The sequence below is a fragment of the Cololabis saira genome, chromosome 20 (genome assembly GCF_033807715.1).
Source record: "Cololabis saira isolate AMF1-May2022 chromosome 20, fColSai1.1, whole genome shotgun sequence".
Lineage (NCBI taxonomy): Eukaryota > Metazoa > Chordata > Actinopteri > Beloniformes > Belonidae > Cololabis > Cololabis saira.
In genome coordinates, this window is record NC_084606.1 from 7835839 (window position 1) to 7857237 (window position 21399).

The 21399-nt window shown below is 44.3% G+C and overlaps 22 non-coding genes across 22 annotated transcripts; 16 read left to right on the plus strand and 6 right to left on the minus strand.

Annotated features, from left to right (window-relative positions):
• The first annotated feature begins 35 nt into the window (after positions 1–35).
• On the plus strand, positions 36–108 carry trnak-cuu (transfer RNA lysine (anticodon CUU)). Its single transcript has one exon. It is a non-coding gene; the product is annotated as a tRNA-Lys (tRNA).
• A 941-nt stretch (positions 109–1049) lies between these two features.
• On the minus strand, positions 1050–1122 carry trnar-acg (transfer RNA arginine (anticodon ACG)). Its single transcript has one exon. It is a non-coding gene; the product is annotated as a tRNA-Arg (tRNA).
• Positions 1123–1276: 154 nt separating this feature from the next.
• trnas-cga (transfer RNA serine (anticodon CGA)) lies at positions 1277–1358 on the plus strand. The gene has a single exon. It is a non-coding gene; the product is annotated as a tRNA-Ser (tRNA).
• Positions 1359–1626: 268 nt separating this feature from the next.
• trnae-uuc (transfer RNA glutamic acid (anticodon UUC)) lies at positions 1627–1698 on the plus strand. Its single transcript has one exon. It is a non-coding gene; the product is annotated as a tRNA-Glu (tRNA).
• Positions 1699–2771: 1073 nt separating this feature from the next.
• Positions 2772–2843, plus strand: trnaw-cca (transfer RNA tryptophan (anticodon CCA)). The gene has a single exon. It is a non-coding gene; the product is annotated as a tRNA-Trp (tRNA).
• Positions 2844–3044: 201 nt separating this feature from the next.
• trnas-cga (transfer RNA serine (anticodon CGA)) lies at positions 3045–3126 on the plus strand. Its single transcript has one exon. It is a non-coding gene; the product is annotated as a tRNA-Ser (tRNA).
• A 1222-nt stretch (positions 3127–4348) lies between these two features.
• On the plus strand, positions 4349–4421 carry trnak-cuu (transfer RNA lysine (anticodon CUU)). Its single transcript has one exon. It is a non-coding gene; the product is annotated as a tRNA-Lys (tRNA).
• Positions 4422–5589: 1168 nt separating this feature from the next.
• On the plus strand, positions 5590–5670 carry trnas-cga (transfer RNA serine (anticodon CGA)). The gene has a single exon. It is a non-coding gene; the product is annotated as a tRNA-Ser (tRNA).
• A 268-nt stretch (positions 5671–5938) lies between these two features.
• trnae-uuc (transfer RNA glutamic acid (anticodon UUC)) lies at positions 5939–6010 on the plus strand. The gene has a single exon. It is a non-coding gene; the product is annotated as a tRNA-Glu (tRNA).
• Positions 6011–7083: 1073 nt separating this feature from the next.
• On the plus strand, positions 7084–7155 carry trnaw-cca (transfer RNA tryptophan (anticodon CCA)). Its single transcript has one exon. It is a non-coding gene; the product is annotated as a tRNA-Trp (tRNA).
• A 201-nt stretch (positions 7156–7356) lies between these two features.
• On the plus strand, positions 7357–7438 carry trnas-cga (transfer RNA serine (anticodon CGA)). Its single transcript has one exon. It is a non-coding gene; the product is annotated as a tRNA-Ser (tRNA).
• A 2585-nt stretch (positions 7439–10023) lies between these two features.
• trnak-cuu (transfer RNA lysine (anticodon CUU)) lies at positions 10024–10096 on the plus strand. The gene has a single exon. It is a non-coding gene; the product is annotated as a tRNA-Lys (tRNA).
• Positions 10097–11456: 1360 nt separating this feature from the next.
• Positions 11457–11545, minus strand: trnay-gua (transfer RNA tyrosine (anticodon GUA)). The gene is given in 2 exon segments: positions 11457–11492; positions 11509–11545. It is a non-coding gene; the product is annotated as a tRNA-Tyr (tRNA).
• A 295-nt stretch (positions 11546–11840) lies between these two features.
• trnah-gug (transfer RNA histidin (anticodon GUG)) lies at positions 11841–11912 on the minus strand. The gene has a single exon. It is a non-coding gene; the product is annotated as a tRNA-His (tRNA).
• Positions 11913–12286: 374 nt separating this feature from the next.
• Positions 12287–12359, minus strand: trnar-acg (transfer RNA arginine (anticodon ACG)). Its single transcript has one exon. It is a non-coding gene; the product is annotated as a tRNA-Arg (tRNA).
• Positions 12360–12502: 143 nt separating this feature from the next.
• Positions 12503–12591, minus strand: trnay-gua (transfer RNA tyrosine (anticodon GUA)). Its single transcript is given in 2 exon segments — positions 12503–12538; positions 12555–12591. It is a non-coding gene; the product is annotated as a tRNA-Tyr (tRNA).
• A 902-nt stretch (positions 12592–13493) lies between these two features.
• Positions 13494–13573, plus strand: trnak-cuu (transfer RNA lysine (anticodon CUU)). Its single transcript has one exon. It is a non-coding gene; the product is annotated as a tRNA-Lys (tRNA).
• Positions 13574–13809: 236 nt separating this feature from the next.
• On the minus strand, positions 13810–13882 carry trnar-acg (transfer RNA arginine (anticodon ACG)). Its single transcript has one exon. It is a non-coding gene; the product is annotated as a tRNA-Arg (tRNA).
• Positions 13883–14036: 154 nt separating this feature from the next.
• On the plus strand, positions 14037–14118 carry trnas-cga (transfer RNA serine (anticodon CGA)). Its single transcript has one exon. It is a non-coding gene; the product is annotated as a tRNA-Ser (tRNA).
• A 1427-nt stretch (positions 14119–15545) lies between these two features.
• On the plus strand, positions 15546–15617 carry trnaw-cca (transfer RNA tryptophan (anticodon CCA)). The gene has a single exon. It is a non-coding gene; the product is annotated as a tRNA-Trp (tRNA).
• Positions 15618–15818: 201 nt separating this feature from the next.
• trnas-cga (transfer RNA serine (anticodon CGA)) lies at positions 15819–15900 on the plus strand. Its single transcript has one exon. It is a non-coding gene; the product is annotated as a tRNA-Ser (tRNA).
• Positions 15901–18216: 2316 nt separating this feature from the next.
• trnak-cuu (transfer RNA lysine (anticodon CUU)) lies at positions 18217–18289 on the plus strand. The gene has a single exon. It is a non-coding gene; the product is annotated as a tRNA-Lys (tRNA).
• The last annotated feature ends 3110 nt before the right edge of the window (positions 18290–21399 follow it).

Consider the following 21399-nt stretch of genomic DNA (forward strand, 5'->3'; position numbering starts at 1 on the left):
TTTTCGATTATTGTTCTTATTTACTAGCATCTGAAGCCCGGCTAGCTCAGTCGGTAGAGCATGAGACTCTTAATCTCAGGGTCGTGGGTTCGAGCCCCACGTTGGGCGCTGCAGTCACATGTATGAAGTTTGTTTGAAGTGTAGAGTCCAGGTTGAAGGTGAGCAGAAAGGAATCACCTCCACTGCTGTCATGGATTTTACTGGCTGAGACTGGTGACATCATCAATGACATCACATGTCTGATGACATTCCAGGGTTAGGTGAAATAATTTCATTGATTTGCCGTTGACGACGATAACATGTAAGAATTAGCCATTTTACCAAATGGCCAAAGCCGAGTACAGTGATGAAATAGAGTCCCGCACTTGGCAGATGGAAACTAACAGCAGTCCTTCGAGCCGGAGTTGAACTAGCGACATTTTGCTGGTTCTACAGTACTCCGCTCTACCAACTGAACTATCGAAGGAGGGTGCATGTTGACAGCTCCATGACTTGTGTATTCTTCTACCAAGGCCTGAAACTAGGAAAAGGAAACATTTTAAATTAATTATTGTCTCCCTTGCCGGGTCCTTACCACTGGCAGAGTCCATTGTCCTTGGCTAAGTGCCTGGGCCGTAGCACCCCCTTTCCCCACCCCAATCAATTGAAGTGTGAATGGTGTGAAAATCTGATCCAAACACCCTAGTGGATTTTGTTGTGGCCGTGGCACCTTTTTCTTTCTTTTTCCAAAAGTTTGAGAAGCTGTGAGGTTGGAAGAAGTGTGTGTGGAGGTGTGGCGCCCCTGTCGTCAGGTAAGGGCATTTGCCTCTAATGAGATTAAATAGATTGAATAAAAGAGGTCCCATGAAAGACAAAAATAATGCGTGAGCCGGGGGCAGCTTTGGAAACATTATGGAAGACGGCCTATCCCGCGGCACCTTTGAGGTGTACGTTTCCGGGCATACACAGAGACAAATGAAAAAAGCAAGTAAATAAATAAATGACAGAGAAGAAGAAACGTGTACACTACCAAGGTTGTGACTGGGATAATATTAAAGATTAGGATTTTTTGAGCTAGCCAGGAGTTGAACCTAGAATCTTCTGATCCGTACTCAGACGCGTTATCCATTGCGCCACTAGCCCTCTTATATGGTAACATGTGGAAACACACGTGTTGCAACGACTCAGATTATGCGAGTCTGCACAATCACCTGCCTTGAAGAAAGCAGGATCAATCTTTAAATAAAAGGAATTGCATTTATTTATCTGATTCTGCAGATTCACACCTTTTAGAGTGGTTGTTGTGGCCGAGTGGTTAAGGCGATGGACTCGAAATCCATTGGGGATTCCCCGCGCAGGTTCAAATCCTGCCAACAACGCTTAATGGGGAACAAAAGGCTTGTTAAATGTACGATGTCTTAACCTCAGACAAGACTGTGATTTATAACTCATCCATCAGGGGCCTCATTTACAAAATGTCTGTACGCGCACGGTCTGATGTTCAGAAAGTGACTTGAATGTAGAAAGTTGTGGTGCTTCATGCACCGATCAATTCTGGCGTATGCACATTTGTAAAGTTTTTTCTGTTGGCGACACTCACTGGCGATGCAGTGAAATTGCAGTGAAGTTGTCATGATGTCACATGTGTCCCTGATGGTCTAATGGCTAGGATTTGGTGCTTTCACCACCACGGTCCGGGTTCAATTCCCGGTCAGGGAAGAAATGTCTATTTCTCCCCCAGCCGGGGGTGATCAATCCCCGGCTTGTGTCCAAGTAGTGCACTACGGATCCACAGCACCGCGAGGCCTTTTCTGTGGCCTCGAGGATTTTCTTGGTGGCTCTCCTCAACTGCAGTCCTGTAACTCCAAGGAGTTTGAGCACTCTCTGGAGTGAATGTCCTGGGAAACCTCTGCGCTCAATTTCAACTGGCTCGCAGCGGGCTCTCCAGCCATTGCTCCGGCACTCTGTGGTGAGCTCAGAGTATTTGGCCCTCTTGCGCTCATTGGCCTCACCAATCTGGCCCTCCAAGGGGACAGTCAGTTCCAGCAGGACCACTTGCTTGGTGGACTCCAAAGTTAATACCATATCTGGGGGGAGTGAAGTGGCAGCTATGCTAGCTGGGAACTTGAGTTTCCTTCCCAGGTCAACTTGGAGCTGCCAGTCACGAGCGGTAGCGAGGAGTCCTCCTGCGGAGTTTGGCTGGTGTTTTGCATTCTGCCCAGCTCTAACAAACGTGATTGACTGCTTCGGGGCGACCTGGGTCTTGCTGTTCTGTATCGCTGTGCAGATGGAATCCGCCAAGGATTTTAGAACTTGGTCGTGGCGCCAGCGATACCGCCCCTCTCCTAACGCCTTTGGGCAGCAGCTCAGAATGTGCTCCATGGTGCCCCTCCTCTGGCACAACTTGCACTCAGGCGTATCTGCCAGGCCCCAGGTGTGCAGGTTGGCCGGGCTTGGGAGGACACTGATTGAATGAGGAACTTTGTGCGCAGAGGTTCAGCTCTCCAGAGTTCTTCCCAGGTGAGTTTACGAGGTTCTGCATGCTCCCACCTTGTCCACGCCCCTTGTTATTAAAAATAAATAAATGAACAAAGCTCCAAGTGTAGAACATCTCATATATTTTACATCTATTTTTCTCTGCATCATAGTAACCCACTGAACCCCTTGATGGACTGTCTCAGGGACTTTAAAACATGGATGAAGCTTCATGAAAACAAGACGGAAGTTATTTAGTTTGGCAGTGGTGCCCGCTATGATCAGATTGGTGTACAACCTCAGAGAATGTTAGAAAAGGCTCTGTGGCGCAATGGTAGCGCGTCTGACTCCAGATCAGAAGGTTATGTGTTCAACTCACATCAGGGTCATAATGAACTTTCAATTTTGTTTTATCCATCCTTACAAGTTTACCAACCATACAAACTTTATCTGCAACAGAAAACTTTGATATGTATCGGGAATTATTAAAGTCTGCACAATCACCTGCCTTGAAGAAAGGAGGAACAATCTTTAAATAAAAGGGATTGCATTTGTTTATCTGATTCTGCAAATTCACACATTTTGGAGTGGTTGTTGTGGCCGAGTGGTTAAGGCGATGGACTCGAAATCCGTTGGGGATTACCCGTGCAGGTTGAAATCCTGCCAACAACGATTCATGTATGAATGTTAATCTTAATCCTAATCTCAGGGGTGTGGGTTCGAGCCCCACATTGGGTGCTGAAGTCACATTTATGAAATTTGTTTAAAGTGTAGAGTCCAGGTTGAAGGTGAGCAGAAAGCAATCACCTCCACTGCTGTTGTGGTCACTGAGATGGATTTTACTGGCTGAGAATGGTGACATCATCAATGACATCACATGTCTGATGACATTCCAGGGTTAGATGAAAGAATTGGTAATTATGACAATGTATCTGATGCATGTAATTAATTTGCCGATGACGATGATAACATGTGCACGTTACCAAATGTAGCAACAGCGGCCCTCTGCTGTTTATATTGAAACGCAAACATTTTGCTTAACATTCTGCAGTGTCCATGGAAACCATCCCAATCTCACACACAGTGCAGTAACATCAGAAATGTTTCTGCTCTATACTCCAAGACTGACCTACTTAGGTCATCATGTCATCATGTTCCCTTGGCAGAATTATTTCCCTATTTCTGTTAATAATGTGAATAAAAAAAATCCTAACTTTAAGGAGTGCTATGTATACCCTCCATAAGTCTTTGTGACATCCTCAGTGACATCACATGTCTTTGATGACATTCCAAGGCTAAATGACAGAGTTGCTATTCACAACTATGTATCTGATGCAACACTTAGCACATCTACTAGCAGCTTCCTGTTTTTATCGTCAAAATAAACAACAGAAACACCTTCATGTTGTCATTTTAGGACTAAATTATCATTTAGTTTCTATTCCCCCTTAATCTTATACAAAACCATCTAGACAGGTATGTAGAGACATAGATAGTGGGACATTTTGCACTAGCTAGCTATAGGCTATCTTGAGGAGCATAGCAACCTGATAACCGCCAGGTCTACACAGATTTTGACGTAGTCCAGCTGAACTTGAAATGCGCTCCCGTTGTCTCATAATGCCAAGTGGACGAGAGTAGGTGACATCATCACCAGGTAGTTGGCTTCCAACTGCACCAACTCCTAAAAAATGGACACCTCCGAAATAGCCAATTTGTGAGCATCTACAATTGCGAAAAACTAGAAAATCACTAGTTTAGTCACATGTTGTCCTTCAACTGTCTGGGTGGTGTCCAGAGGAGTCCAGACGGAAAACTGGTTTCTCTGAAACACTGATAAAACCTCACATTACAGACACTTTTCGATTATTGTTCTTATTTACTAGCATCTGAAGCCCGGCTAGCTCAGTCGGTAGAGCATGAGACTCTTAATCTCAGGGTCGTGGGTTCGAGCCCCACGTTGGGCGCTGCAGTCACATGTATGAAGTTTGTTTGAAGTGTAGAGTCCAGGTTGAAGGTGAGCAGAAAGGAATCACCTCCACTGCTGTCATGGATTTTACTGGCTGAGACTGGTGACATCATCAATGACATCACATGTCTGATGACATTCCAGGGTTAGGTGAAATAATTTCATTGATTTGCCGTTGACGACGATAACATGTAAGAATTAGCCATTTTACCAAATGGCCAAAGCCGAGTACAGTGATGAAATAGAGTCCCGCACTTGGCAGATGGAAACTAACAGCAGTCCTTCGAGCCGGAGTTGAACTAGCGACATTTTGCTGGTTCTACAGTACTCCGCTCTACCAACTGAACTATCGAAGGAGGGTGCATGTTGACAGCTCCATGACTTGTGTATTCTTCTACCAAGGCCTGAAACTAGGAAAAGGAAACATTTTAAATTAATTATTGTCTCCCTTGCCGGGTCCTTACCCCTGGCAGAGTCCATTGTCCTTGGCTAAGTGCCTGGGCCGTAGCACCCCCTTTCCCCACCCCAATCAATTGAAGTGTGAATGGTGTGAAAATCTGATCCAAACACCCTAGTGGATTTTGTTGTGGCCGTGGCACCTTTTTCTTTCTTTTTCCAAAAGTTTGAGAAGCTGTGAGGTTGGAAGAAGTGTGTGTGGAGGTGTGGCGCCCCTGTCGTCAGGTAAGGGCATTTGCCTCTAATGAGATTAAATAGATTGAATAAAAGAGGTCCCATGAAAGACAAAAATAATGCGTGAGCCGGGGGCAGCTTTGGAAACATTATGGAAGACGGCCTATCCCGCGGCACCTTTGAAGTGTACGTTTCCGGGCATACACAGAGACAAATGAAAAAAGCAAGTAAATAAATAAATGACAGAGAAGAAGAAACGTGTACACTACCAAGGTTGTGACTGGGATAATATTAAAGATTAGGATTTTTTGAGCTAGCCAGGAGTTGAACCTAGTATCTTCTGATCCGTACTCAGACGCGTTATCCATTGCGCCACTAGCCCTCTTATATGGTAACATGTGGAAACACACGTGTTGCAACGACTCAGATTATGCGAGTCTGCACAATCACCTGCCTTGAAGAAAGCAGGATCAATCTTTAAATAAAAGGAATTGCATTTATTTATCTGATTCTGCAGATTCACACCTTTTAGAGTGGTTGTTGTGGCCGAGTGGTTAAGGTGATGGACTCGAAATCCATTGGGGATTCCCGCGCAGGTTCAAATCCTGCCAACAACGCTTAATGGGGAACAAAAGGCTTGTTAAATGTACGATGTCTTAACCTCAGACAAGACTGTGATTTATAACTCATCCATCAGGGGCCTCATTTACAAAATGTCTGTACGCGCACGGTCTGATGTTCAGAAAGTGACTTGAATGTAGAAAGTTGTGGTGCTTCATGCACCGATCAATTCTGGCGTATGCACATTTGTAAAGATTTTTCTGTTGGCGACACTCACTGGCGATGCAGTGAAATTGCAGTGAAGTTGTCATGATGTCACATGTGTCCCTGATGGTCTAATGGCTAGGATTTGGTGCTTTCACCACCACGGTCCGGGTTCAATTCCCGGTCAGGGAAGAAATGTCTATTTCTCCCCCAGCCGGGGGTGATCAATCCCCGGCTTGTGTCCAAGTAGTGCACTACGGATCCACAGCACCGCGAGGCCTTTTCTGTGGCCTCGAGGATTTTCTTGGTGGCTCTCCTCAACTGCAGTCCTGTAACTCCAAGGAGTTTGAGCACTCTCTGGAGTGAATGTCCTGGGAAACCTCTGCGCTCAATTTCAACTGGCTCGCAGCGGGCTCTCCAGCCATTGCTCCGGCACTCTGTGGTGAGCTCAGAGTATTTGGCCCTCTTGCGCTCATTGGCCTCACCAATCCGGCCCTCCAAGGGGACAGTCAGTTCCAGCAGGACCACTTGCTTGGTGGACTCCAAAGTTAATACCATATCTGGGGGGAGTGAAGTGGCAGCTATGCTAGCTGGGAACTTGAGTTTCCTTCCCAGGTCAACTTGGAGCTGCCAGTCACGAGCGGTAGCGAGGAGTCCTCCTGCGGAGTTTGGCTGGTGTTTTGCATTCTGCCCAGCTCTAACAAACGTGATTGACTGCTTCGGGGCGACCTGGGTCTTGCTGTTCTGTATCGCTGTGCAGATGGAATCCGCCAAGGATTTTAGAACTTGGTCGTGGCGCCAGCGATACCGCCCCTCTCCTAACGCCTTTGGGCAGCAGCTCTGAATGTGCTCCATGGTGCCCCTCCTCTGGCACAACTTGCACTCAGGCGTATCTGCCAGGCCCCAGGTGTGCAGGTTGGCCGGGCTTGGGAGGACACTGATTGAATGAGGAACTTTGTGCGCAGAGGTTCAGCTCTCCAGAGTTCTTCCCAGGTGAGTTTACGAGGTTCTGCATGCTCCCACCTTGTCCACGCCCCTTGTTATTAAAAATAAATAAATGAACAAAGCTCCAAGTGTAGAACATCTCATATATTTTACATCTATTTTTCTCTGCATCATAGTAACCCACTGAACCCCTTGATGGACTGTCTCAGGGACTTTAAAACATGGCTGAAGCTTCATGAAAACAAGACGGAAGTTATTTAGTTTGGCAGTGGTGCCCGCTATGATCAGATTGGTGTACAACCTCAGAGAATGTTAGAAAAGGCTCTGTGGCGCAATGGTAGCGCGTCTGACTCCAGATCAGAAGGTTATGTGTTCAACTCACATCAGGGTCATAATGAACTTTCAATTTTGTTTTATCCATCCTTACAAGTTTACCAACCATACAAACTTTATCTGCAACAGAAAACTTTGATATGTATCGGGAATTATTAAAGTCTGCACAATCACCTGCCTTGAAGAAAGGAGGAACAATCTTTAAATAAAAGGGATTGCATTTGTTTATCTGATTCTGCAAATTCACACATTTTGGAGTGGTTGTTGTGGCCGAGTGGTTAAGGCGATGGACTCGAAATCCGTTGGGGATTACCCGTGCAGGTTGAAATCCTGCCAACAACGATTCATGTATGAATGTTAATCTTAATCCTAATCTCAGGGGTGTGGGTTCGAGCCCCACATTGGGTGCTGAAGTCAAATTTATGAAATTTGTTTAAAGTGTAGAGTCCAGGGGTCCGTTTCACAAAGCAGGTTTAGTGAAAACTCGGAGTCTGTTAACCCTGAAATGAGGGGAACTCTGAGTTTTCCGTTTCACAAAGGGAGGTAACTCAAACCAGAGAAAGAGGAGTAACTCTAGCCTGTTTCACAAAGAGAGGTAACTTAAGCTCTCGGTCAGTTACCGTAGTAACAGACGCTCTGAATCTAACCTGGTCGGGACCAGGTTTATTTCAGCGAACCTGGAGTTTCTCTCTGTCTCCTCCCTCAGTGGCGTCAATTCAGCCAATGGGTCTTTACGCAATACGCATCAGTTTTCTGCACCACGGACAGCAAGCGGCAGAGTTAGAGAGCAGAAAAATATCTGACAAACGCAATTTAACTTGTTCACTTTATTCACTATGTCAGTGCAACAATATCACAGGGACATCCCAGTTTAACTTCAAACAGTTAAAGTCCAAATGCAAAAAGGAGAGGGAGAGTAAAAAAAAGTCAAATATTTCCCTTAAACAGATGTATAAGAGGATTTATATCTTACTTTGAGATGAACTTGCATAATTAATCCATCAGTGGCTAACAGCCTCGTTAATATCTTCTGGACCCATCACTTGCATTCTTTCTTTTTTTTTATTGCGTGGTTGTCTGCTTCCTTTTCATTTTTGTAAGTTAGTAACACTGCAGAGCGCACTAAAAACCAGATTGATTGCGACCACTGTCGTCAGGGACGCTGGGACATTTCAAGATATGAGGGGGATACAAGTGTTGGGATAGATAATACCTACTGAAATCCATCATGTTGTTCTGATATGCATTTGTAGTTATTTTATATGTATGAATTAATAGAATAAATCAATACAGAGTAATTCCATAAATGTATTTAAAAAAAAAAACATTTACATTTTCCCCTGAAGCCGAGGTGTGGCAGCTGCCGTACCCGGCCCTGATCTAAATGACAATAAAATTTCATTTTTTTTTTCCAAAATATGCTCTCATACTCGCCATACGCACGTATTAACACTTCTAACTCCAGTGGCGTGAAGTATGTGGATCTTGAGATGCAAACTAATGTTTCCTCAAAGGGATTTTGTAAATTGAAAAGATAAATAAAGTTAAAAAGAAAAAAAAGAAAAAGTATGTCGCTCTTTTGTGTCACCGGTTGCCATGGTGAATCCTTGTATCAGCGCTCTACTGATGCTGGCTTTTTATTTCCCTCACGCTCGAGCTTAACTCCAGGTGAAACTACTTAGAGTTGAGTAAATTACCTCAAATCCGCTGTTCTGGAACCGAAAACTCAGAGTTTCCGATCTCAGAGTAGATCAACTAAGAGTTCAGGATTAGACTCAGAGTTTGTTGAACCTGCTTTGTGAAACGGACCCCAGGTTGAAGGTGAGCAGAAAGCAATCACCTCCACTGCTGTTGTGGTCACTGAGATGGATTTTACTGGCTGAGAATGGTGACATCATCAATGACATCACATGTCTGATGACATTCCAGGGTTAGATGAAAGAATTGGTAATTATGACAATGTATCTGATGCATGTAATTAATTTGCCGATGACGATGATAACATGTGCACGTTACCAAATGTAGCAACAGCGGCCCTCTGCTGTTTATATTGAAACGCAAACATTTTGCTTAACATTCTTCAGTGTCCATGGAAACCATCCCAATCTCACACACAGTGCAGTAACATCAGAAATGTTTCTGCTCTATACTCCAAGACTGACCTACTTAGGTCATCATGTTTTCATGTTCCCTTGGCAGAATTATTTCCCTATTTCTGTTAATAATGTGAATAAAAAAAATCCTAACTTTAAGGAGTGCTATGTATACCCTCCATAAGTCTTTGTGACATCCTCAGTGACATCACATGTCTTTGATGACATTCCAAGGCTAAATGACAGGGTTGCTATTCACAACTATGTATCTGATGCAACACTTAGCACATCTACTAGCAGCTTCCTGTTTTTATCGTCAAAATAAACAACAAAAACACCTTCATGTTGTCATTTTAGGACTAAATTATCATTTAGTTTCTATTCCCCCTTAATCTTATACAAAACCATCTAGACAGGTATGTAGAGACATAGATAGTGGGACATTTTGCACTAGCTAGCTATAGGCTATCTTGAGGAGCATAGCAACCTGATAACCGCCAGGTCTACACAGATTTTGACGTAGTCCAGCTGAACTTGAAATGCGCTCCCGTTGTCTCATAATGCCAAGTGGACGAGAGTAGGTGACATCATCACCAGGTAGTTGGCTTCCAACTGCACCAACTCCTAAAAAATGGACACCTCCGAAATAGCCAATTTGTGAGCATCTACAATTGCGAAAAACTAGAAAATCACTAGTTTAGTCACATGTTGTCCTTCAACTGTCTGGGTGGTGTCCAGAGGAGTCCAGACGGAAAACTGGTTTCTCTGAAACACTGATAAAACCTCACATTACAGACACTTTTCGATTATTGTTCTTATTTACTAGCATCTGAAGCCCGGCTAGCTCAGTCGGTGGAGCATGAGACTCTTAATCTCAGGGTCGTGGGTTCGAGCCCCACGTTGGGCGCTGCAGTCACATGTATGAAGTTTGTTTGAAGTGTAGAGTCCAGGTTGAAGGTGAGCAGAAAGGAATCACCTCCACTGCTGTCATGGATTTTACTGGCTGAGACTGGTGACATCATCAATGACATCACATGTCTGATGACATTCCAGGGTTAGGTGAAATAATTTCATTGATTTGCGTTGACGACGATAACATGTAAGAATTTGTAATTATGACTACGTATCTGATGCATGTAATTGATTTGCCGATGACGAGGATAACATGTTACCAAATGGCCAAAGCCGAGTACAGTGATGAAATAGAGTCCCGCACTGGGCACATGGAAACTAACAGTAGTCCTTCGAGCCGGAGTTGAACTAGCGACATTTTGCTGGTTCTACAGTACTCCGCTCTACCAACTGAACTATCGAAGGAGGATGCATGTTGACAGCTCCATGACTCGTGTATTCTTCTACCAAGGCCTTAAACTGGGAAAAGGAAACATTTTAAATTAATTATTGTCTCCCTTGCCGGGTCCTTACCACTGGCAGAGTCCATTGTCCTTGGCTAAGTGCCTGGGCTGTAGCACCCCCTTTCCCCACCCCAATCAATTGAAGTGTTAATGGTGTGAAAATCTGATCCCTAGTGGATTTTGTTGTGGCCGTGGCACCTTTTTCTTTCTTTTTCCAAAAGTTTGAGAAGCTCTCTGGCTGCCACAGGGGTGCTGTAACCCGGATTCGAACAGGGGTTGCTGCGGCCACAACGCAGAGTACTCACCACTATACGATCACAGCTTGAACGCATACATGTACCCAGCTTTAGATATGTGCTCGGTTTCTGCAGTTATGTCAGTTTACACGGTGTGAGGTTGGAAGAAGTGTGTGTGGAGGTGTGGCGCCCCTGTCGTCAGGTAAGGGCATTTGCCTCTAATGAGATTAAATAGATTGAATAAAAGAGGTCCCATGAAAGACAAAAATAATGCGTGAGCCGGGGGCAGCTTTGGAAACATTATGGAAGACGGCCTATCCTGCGGCACCTTTGAAGTGTACGATTCCGGGCATACACAGAGACAAATGAAAAAAGCAAGTAAATAAATAAATGACAGAGAAGAAAAAACGTGTACACTACCAAGGTTGTGACTGGGATAATATTAAAGATTAGGATTTTTTGAGCTAGCCAGGAGTTGAACCTAGAATCTTCTGATCCATACTCAAACACGTTATCCATTGCGCCACTAGCCCTCTTTTATGGTAACATGTGGAAACATGTGGAAACACACGTATTGCAACGACTCAGATGTCACATCCACAGTAGATGGCAGAGCCATAGCTGGGTACAGCAGTGAAATAGAATCCCGCTCTGGGCAGATGAAAAATAAAGCCAGTCCTTCGAGCCGGAGTTGAACCAGCGACCTAAGGATACCTGTTTTACTGGTTCTACAGTCCTCCGCTCTACCAACTGAGCTATCGAAGGAGGATGCATGTTGACAACTCCATGACTCGTGTATTCTTCTACCAAGGCCTTAAACTGGGAAAAGGAAACATTTTAAATTAATTATTGTCTCCCTTGCCGGGTCCTTACCACTGGCAGAGTCCATTGTCCTTGGCTAAGTGCCTGGGCCGTAGCACCCCCTTTCCCCACCCCAATCAATTGAAGTGTGAATGGTGTGAAAATCTGATCCAAACACCCTAGTGGATTTTGTTGTGGCCGTGGCACCTTTTTCTTTCTTTTTCCAAAAGTTTGAGAGGCTCTCTGGCTGCCACAGGGGTGCTGTGACCCGGATTCGAACCGGGGTTGCTGCGGCCACAACGCAGAGTACTCACCACTATACGATCACAGCTTGAACGGAGACATGTACCCAGCTTTAGATATGTGCTCGGTTTCTGCAGTTATGTCAGTTTACACGGTGTGAGGTTGGAAGAAGTGTGTGTGGAGGTGTGGCGCCCCTGTCGTCAGGTAAGGGCATTTGCCTCTAATGAGATTAAATAGATTGAATAAAAGAGGTCCCATGAAAGACAAAAATAATGCGTGAGCCGGGGGCAGCTTTGGAAACATTATACAAGACGGCCTATCCTGCGGCACCTTTGAAGTGCACGTTTCCGGGCATACACAGAGACAAATGAAAAAAGCAAGTAAATAAATAAATGACAGAGAAGAAGAAACGTGTACACTACCAAGGTTGTGACTGGGATAATATTAAAGATTAGGATTTTTTGAGCTAGCCAGGAGTTGAACCTAGAATCTTCTGATCCGTACTCAGACGCGTTATCCATTGCGCCACTAGCCCTCTTTTATGGTGACATGTGGAAACATGTGGAAACACACGTGTTGCAACGACTCAGATGTCCCATCCACAGTAGATGGCAGAGCCATAGCTGGGTACAGCAGTGAAATAGAATCCCGCTCTGGGCAGATGAAAAATAAAGCCAGTCCTTCGAGCCGGAGTTGAACCAGCGACCTAAGGATACCTGTTTTACTGGTTCTACAGTCCTCCGCTCTACCAACTGAGCTATCGAAGGAGGATGCATGTTGACAGGTCCATGACTCGTGTATTCTTCTACCAAGGCCTTAAACTGGGAAAAGGAAACATTTTAAATTAATTATTGTCTCCCTTGCCGGGTCCTTACCACTGGCAGAGTCCATTGTCCTTGGTTAAGTGCCTGGGCCGTAGCACCCCCTTTCCCCACCCCAATCAATTGAAGTGTGAATGGTGTGAAAATCTGACCCAAACACCCTAGTGGATTTTGTTGTGGCCGTGGCACATTTTTCATTCTTTTTCCAAAAGTTTAAGAAGCTCTCTGGCTGCCACAGCGGTGCTGTGACCGGGATTCGAACCGGGGTTGCTGCGGCCACAACGCAGAGTAATCACCACTATACGATCACAGCTTGAACAGAGACATGTACCCAGCATTAGATATGTGCTCGGTTTCTGCAGTTATGTCAGTTTACACGGTGTGAGGTTGGAAGAAGTGTGTGTGGAGGTGTGGCGCCCCTGTCGTCAGGTAAGGGCATTTGCCTCTAATGAGATATGAGGAAGGAAGAGAATGAATAAAAGAGGTCCCATGAAAGACAAAAATAATGCGTGAGCCGGGGGCAGCTTTGGAAACATTATGGAAGACGGCCTATCCTGCGGCACCTTTGAAGTGTACGTTTCCGGGCATACACAGAGACAAATGAAAAAAGCAAGTAAATAAATAAATGACAGAGAAGAAGAAACGTGTACACTACCAAGGTTGTGACTGGGATAATATTAAAGATTAGGATTTTTTGAGCTAGCCAGGAGTTGAACCTAGAATCTTCTGATCCATACTCAGACGCTTTATCCATTGCGCCACTAGCCCTGTTTTATGGTGACATGTGGAAACATGTGGAAACACACGTGTTGCAACGACTCAGATTATGCAAGTCTGCACAATCACCTGCCTTGAAGAAAGCAGGATCAGTCGGTAGAGCATGAGACTCTTAATCTCAGGGTCGTGGGTTCGAGCCCCACGTTGGGCGCTGCAGTCACATTTATGAAGTTTGTTTGAAGTGTAGAGTCCAGGTTGAAGGTGAGCAGAAAGGAATCACCTCCACTGCTGTCATGGATTTTACTGGCTGAGACTGGTGACATCATCAATGACATCACATGTCTGATGACATTCCAGGGTTAGGTGAAATAATTTCATTGATTTGCCGTTGACGACGATAACATGTAAGAATTTGTAATTATGACTACGTATAAGATTAGGATTTTTTGAGCTAGCCAGGAGTTGAACCTAGAATCTTCTGATCCGTACTCAGACGCGTTATCCATTGCGCCACTAGCCCTCTTTTATGGTAACATGTGGAAACACACGTGTTGCAACGACTCAGATTATGCGAGTCTGCACAATCACCTGCCTTGAAGAAAGCAGGATCAATCTTTAAATAAAAGGAATTGCATTTATTTATCTGATTCTGCAGATTCACACCTTTTAGAGTGGTTGTTGTGGCCGAGTGGTTAAGGCGATGGACTCGAAATCCATTGGGGATTCCCCGCGCAGGTTCAAATCCTGCCAACAACGCTTAACGGGGAACAAAAGGCTTGTTAAATGTACGATGTCTTAACCTCAGACAAGACTGTGATTTATAACTCATCCATCAGGGGCCTCATTTACAAAATGTCTGTACGCACACGGTCTGATGTTCAGAAAGTGACTTGAATGTAGAAAGTTGTGGTGCTTCATGCACCGATCAATTCTGGCGTATACACATTTGCAAAGTTTTTTCTGTTGGCGACACTCACTGGCGATGCAGTGAAGTTGCAGTGAAGTTGTCATGATGTCACATGTGTCCCTGATGGTCTAATGGCTAGGATTTGGTGCTTTCACCACCACGGTCAGGGTTCAATTCCCGGTCAGGGAAGAAATGTCTATTTCTCCCCCAGCCGGGGGTGATCAATCCCTGGCTTGTGTCCAAGTAGTGCACCACAGATCCCCCCCTACAGATCCACAGCACCGCGAGGCCTTTTCTGTGGCCTCGAGGATTTTCTTGGTGGCTCTCCTCAACTGCAGTCCTGTAACTCCAAGGAGTTTGAGCACTCTCTGGAGTGAATGTCCTGGGAAACCTCTGCGCTCAATTTCAACTGGCTCGCAGCGGGCTCTCCAGCCATTGCTCCGGCACTCTGTGGTGAGCTCAGAGTATTTGGCCCTCTTGCGCTCATTGGCCTCACCAATCCGGCCCTCCAAGGGGACAGTCAGTTCCAGCAGGACCACTTGCTTGGTGGACTCCAAAGTTAATACCATATCTGGGGGGAGTGAAGTGGCAGCTATGCTAGCTGGGAACTTGAGTTTCCTTCCCAAGTCAACTTGGAGCTGCCAGTCACGAGCGGTAGCGAAGAGTCCTCCTGCGGAGTTTGGCTGGTGTTTCGCATTCTGCCCAGCTCTAACAAACGTGATTGACTGCTTCGGGGCGACCTGGGTCTTGCTGTTCTGTATCGCTGTGCAGATGGAATTCGCCAAGGATTTTAGAACTTGGTCGTGGCGCCAGCGATACCGCCCCTCTCCTAACGCCTTTGGGCAGCAGCTCAGAATGTGCTCCATGGTGCCCCTCCTCTGGCACAACTTGCACTCAGGCGTATCTGCCAGGCCCCAGGTGTGCAGGTTGGCCGGGCTTGGGAGGACACTGATTGAATGAGGAACTTTGTGCGCAGAGGTTCAGCTCTCCAGAGTTCTTCCCAGGTGAGTTTGCAAGGTTCTGCATGCTCCCACCTTGTCCACGCCCCTTGTTATTAAAAATAAATAAATGAACAAAGCTCCAAGTGTAGAACATCTCATATATTTTACATCTATTTTTCTCTGCATCATAGTAACCCACTGAACCCCTTGATGGACTGTCTCAGGGACTTTAAAACATGGATGAAGCTTCATGAAAACAAGACGGAAGTTATTTGGTTTGGAAGTGGTGCCCGCTATGATCATATTGGTGTACAACCTCAGAGAATATTAGAAAAGGCTCTGTGGCGCAATGGTAGCGCGTCTGACTCCAGATCAGAAGGTTATGTGTTCAACTCACATCAGGGTCATAATGAACTTTCAATTTTGTTTTATCCATCCTTACAAGTTTACCAACCATACAAACTTTATCTGCAACAGAAAACTTTGATATGTATCGGGAATTATTAAAGTCTGCACAATCACCTGCCTTGAAGAAAGGAGGAACAATCTTTAAATAAAAGGGATTGCATTTGTTTATCTGATTCTGCAAATTCACACATTTTGGAGTGGTTGTTGTGGCCGAGTGGTTAAGGCGATGGACTCGAAATCCGTTGGGGATTACCCGTGCAGGTTGAAATCCTGCCAACAATGATTCATGTATGAATGTTAATCTTAATCCTAATCTCAGGGGTGTGGGTTCGAGCCCCACATTGGGTGCTGAAGTCACATTTATGAAATTTGTTTAAAGTGTAGAGTCCAGGTTGAAGGTAAGCAGAAAGCAATCACCTCCACTGCTGTTGTGGTCACTGAGATGGATTTTACTGGCTGAGAATGGTGACATCATCAATGACATCACATGTCTGATGACATTCCAGGGTTAGATGAAAGAATTGGTAATTATGACAATTTATCTGATGCATGTATTTAATTTGCCGATGACGATGAAAACATGTGCACGTTACCAAATGTAGCAACAGCGGCCCTCTGCTGTTTATATTGAAACGCAAACATTTTGCTTAACATTCTGCAGTGTCCATGGAAACCATCCCAATCTCACACAGAGTGCAGTAACATCAGAAATGTTTCTGCTCTATACTCCAAGACTGACCTACTTAGGTCATCATGTTTTCATGCTCCCTTGGCAGAATTATTTCCCTATTTCTGTTAATAATGTGAATAAAAAAAATCCTAACTTTAAAGGAGACCTATTATGGCATTTAATGTATATTTTAAACAGGCCTTGAATGTCTTAAAAACAATCTAAAGCTTGTTTTTTCTACATAAATCATAAATCCAGCTTGTGGGCCCTGTCACTAGTTTTACCGCTTCTAACCTCTTTTTCTGCGCCTCATTTTTAGGGAAGGGGGGGGTATGATAATGAGGCTCTGTGCTGATTGGCTCCCTGAATGACGTGTAGGAGGGGAGGAGAATAAACCTTGCTCCCTCAGAGCAGCCCGAGCCTGTAAATAAATCAACACTGAATTTTCACAAATGGCAACTTTATTGTTAAAAAAATAAAATATGAGTTGTATATAAATAACATTTATGCACTATTTAAGCCGGATCTGCCCGGCGGATGCTGAACGCTGGCCCCGGAGCCACGCCGGGCGCCCAGCATGGCTCCGGGGCGCATCGCGCATCACCGCGGCTTTAACCGGGAAATCTGACCGGTTCCGACCGGCCGGGACCGCAGGCACCCGCCTGGACTGGTAGCAGGGACTCCCGGGGACCCACAAGCGGCGTTTCAGCCGGATCTGCCCGGCGGATGATGCGCCACGGGCGCCGCAACCCCACGGCGGGCGCATGGCGCACGGATCGGCTCCGGAGCGCATCCGCGGCGCATCGCCCGTTCCCGGTGATCAAACCGACAGATTTGGCTGAAAATCTCGGAGGGTGAAGCTGGTCCAGCCTGGGACGGACCTCCGAGGACCCAGCTCCCAAACCACCCGGGAACCTGGATGATTTAACCCGGATCCGCTCCGCCGCGGCGCCGCGTCCGACTGGCTCAATGAAAGGACCGCTCCAGCAGCGGAGAGAGCTGGTTGTGGGCGTGGTTTCAGCAGCGGAGGCTGAACCTATGGAAATGAGCGCCTATGGTGACGTCACCCTAGGCGCAGATTCAGAATGGCTCAAAAAAAGGTCACGTGACACTGGAAGACTCAGTCGGGGGGGGAGCAGACCCTGCAGAATTCCATGGTATTTTGTCTCCCCTGTGCTGGCAGGGTGAGAGGAGACCACTTTATATATGTTAAAACAAGAAAAAACGTGTTTTTCATAATAGGTCCCCTTTAAGGAGTGCTATGTATACCCTCCATAAGTCTTTGTGACATCCTCAGTGACATCACATGTCTTTGATGACATTCCAAGGCTAAATGACAGAGTTGCTATTCACAACTATGTATCTGATGCAACACTTAGCACATCTACTGGCAGCTTCCTGTTTTTATCGTCAAAATAAACAACAGAAACATCTTCATGTTGTCATTTTAGGACTAAATTATCATTTAGTTTCTATTCCCCCTTAATCTTATACAAAACCATCTAGACAGGTATGTAGAGACATAGATAGTGGGACATTTTGCACTAGCTAGCTATAGGCTATCTTGAGGAGCATAGCAACCTGATAACCGCCAGGTCTACACAGATTTTGACGTAGTCCAGCTGAACTTGAAATGCGCTCCCGTTGTCTCATAATGCCAAGTGGACGAGAGTAGGTGACATCATCACCAGGTAGTTGGCTTCCAACTGCACCAACTCCTAAAAAATGGACACCTCCGGATTGGCCAATTTGTGAGCATCTACAATTGCGAAAAACTAGAAAATCACTAGTTTAGTCACATGTTGTCCTTCAACTGTCTGGGTGGTGTCCAGAGGAGTCCAGACGGAAAACTGGTTTCTCTGAAACACTGATAAAACCTCACATTACAGACACTTTTCGATTATTGTTCTTATTTACTAGCATCTGAAGCCCGGCTAGCTTAGTCGGTAGAGCATGAGACTCTTAATCTCAGGGTCGTGGGTTCGAGCCCCACGTTGGGCGCTGCAGTCACATTTATGAAGTTTGTTTGAAGTGTAGATTCCAGGTTGAAGGTGATGAAGCATTTTGACCATTTGGCCCCTCTGCAGGGACACAACGACGCCTTGCAGATTGCTCAAGCCCCCCCTTATGCTCATAGACATGCGGGTTCCAGTTCCTGGGGACCCCTGCCGGGACATTGTCACGCAAGGTCCGGCGTCTTGCATCCTTGCCAAGACTTCCAGCCCCCACAGAGACAAAGAACATATACGGACTTCCTGATCCCTCAGGGGTGGTCCCAAAGCTAAAAGTCCCACCTCTCTCACTGGGCTGGTTTATTCCTGTAACTTTTGTATAAAAACCCTTTGAACAAACCAATTTGGGTCGACACACCAAATACAGACTCGATCTGAGTTGGTCATGTCGAACGCCGGCTTACTGATTAAAAACCTCTCTATACCACGAGCGGACTTCTGAACTGGTTTTTGATAAATTCCACAACAATTTGGTGCTGTGACCCGGATGACAATAGACCTTCGATGGAAACTCCTGTTCCAGAACAACGGCGCAATCAGCGACTCTATCTAAAATTTTAGAGGTAAAGGGGATCCACTTACAAAATCCCAAATTATTGTTGCTGAGTTGTTGTCGAAAGTCTGTGAATTGGAGTGCCGGAGAATGGTTGACGTCATCCTGAGATTTTAGGTAAGTCCGCTGTGTGGTTGTGAGGGTTATTTTTTATTATTTTGTGTTATTGGGAACGTTATTGTAGAGATGTTTTTAGGAACGCTGGCAATTTCATAACACTTGAATTTGATTGTGTTGTGAGAATGTTCTGCTTCTCCTGCCTTAAGAATCTGACTCGCTCTTCTAAAAAGGTTTAATATCTCTGGTAACATTAAGGAAATAATGGCCAGAATGCCATGTTGGTCTGAGTAGTCCAGTGGGACTTATAGCATATGCAGGACTTGAGGTCCAAAAAGAAGTGTTTGGAACACTGAGATACTTGTGGGAAACTGACATATATGTAGAAGAACTGTTTTTTTTATAAGTGGGGATGATTTGCTCTCCCAAATACTTGAGGTATATTTCATTTCAGTAAGAATTGACTCGCTCTCCTTGCATCAACAGGAATGATTTGTATGCTCTGAAGTAGACTGATGATTGGAAGAATTAGCAAGTAATTTGTGGGTAAAAGTAAGTGTAATTGAAAGTTTTTTTGGGGGGATCTTACAGAAAGAAAAAAAAAAAAATTGAAAGTTTTTGGGAAGTTTTTCAGTAGAGAGTCAGAGAAAGAGTTGACTTGTCCTTTTAAATACATGTATGGTAATCACGGTACCGATAGTTTTATTTGTTAGTTTTGTTTGTTACTTAGTTAGTATTAAATATTGTTAAAATAACTAAAAAGCACTTCAAACTCCCTCAGATTTTTGGAGGGATGAAAGTAGACGCCGTAATGCAGAATCCCAAATAGCTTCGCTTACTGATCTAAATAAAAAGCTGATGGCTTTACTAAGGAAAGATTTAAAAACACAACGCAGACAAAAATGAAATTAGAGAACCAGTTAAATGATAAAATCAAAACCTTTATCCGGTGAAACTGATTAAAGAATCAAATGACGATGACACTTCTGATGACGACTGGATTTTACAAAAATCCAAGATCTGTTGCCTACAAAATTTGGAGCCAAATAATAGTAAGAGAATTGTGGTCTGTCACGAGATCAGATTGATGGATTCCCTCCAGGGTACATGCAAAATATATATTTGCTAATTGCCCTCCACAAAGGGTAGGCCTGGATAACGCAAAAGAAAAGAATCTGAAATGTATGAAAATACTAATGTCTTTTTCAAAAGTGTTTCCTACACAGGTTGAGCGCTGAGAGGAGAGCCAAATCAGAGCATCCCAATTTACATAATCTTATCCTGCCTATGGTAACTTCATCATGTAAGTGCATGGAAATCTGTCTGTGGCCTACTATAACGTCTCTGAATGCATGTATAACTAATCTCTAACTAGAGGTGTCAAGTAACGAAGTACAAATACCTCATTACCTTACTTAAGTAGAACCTTTGGTTGTGTATGCTTCACTGGAGTAATTATTTTTCAGACGTTTTTTTTACTTTTACTCTTTACATTTTCACGCAATTATCTTTACTTTTTACTCCTTACGTTTTAAAAACAGCCTTACTCTATTTCATTTCGGCCTTTAAAAAAAAACTATCCAGTTAAATTGTGCCATCCGGATAGAGTGAATTTGGTTGTGGTTGGATGAGAAGTATAAACATATTTGGTTTGTACGTGTCTGGTCTCTGAAACACATGTTAATGCTCAATAATGCACATATATGGTTCTTTAATATATTTGCATTATACTAAGATGCATTCATTTTCAATGGCTTTTAGCCTTAATGGTTTTTCCCCGCTTATATTACTTTTACTTTTATACTTTAAGTACTTTTGAAACCAGTACTTTATACTTTTACTTGAGAAAAAAATAAAAAAATAAATAAATAAATTTTGAGTTGATACTTCAACTTCTACAATACTTCAACTTCTACAGGAGTATTTTTTGAACTCTAATATCTATACTTCTACCTGAGTAATGAATGTGAATACCTTTGACACCTCTGTCTTTAACACTCGTCCTGACTTTTCCTGTTTTCCTCACTGACGGCTCTGCTTATAAAAATGGAATACCATACGCAGGTTATACAATTTGTGATAATTCTTAATTGTTGAAAGCGCCCTCCTCCTCCAGCTCCACCCAAGTAGATGAAACTATATACTGATCAAAAGGTAAAACTGTTACAATCTATACAGATTCCAGAGATGCTTTTGGTTGTGTATATTGTATTTTATAGATTTTATATATTGTGGGCGAACCGAGCATTTTTATCATCCTCGGAGACACCCGTTAAATGTGGTTAATTGATTGGTGAACTGTTACAAGCCTGTCAACTACCTTCATCTATTGCTTTGTTAAATGTGAAGCCCACACCCAGTCCAACCCTGTTTTCACTAGGCAATGCTTCAGCTGACCATGCAGCAAAAGAAACTGCCAAATTTGGCTTACCTGTCTATGTAAAACTTTGCCCTTCTATACCCGCTAACGACCTGGTTTCTCCTAATGA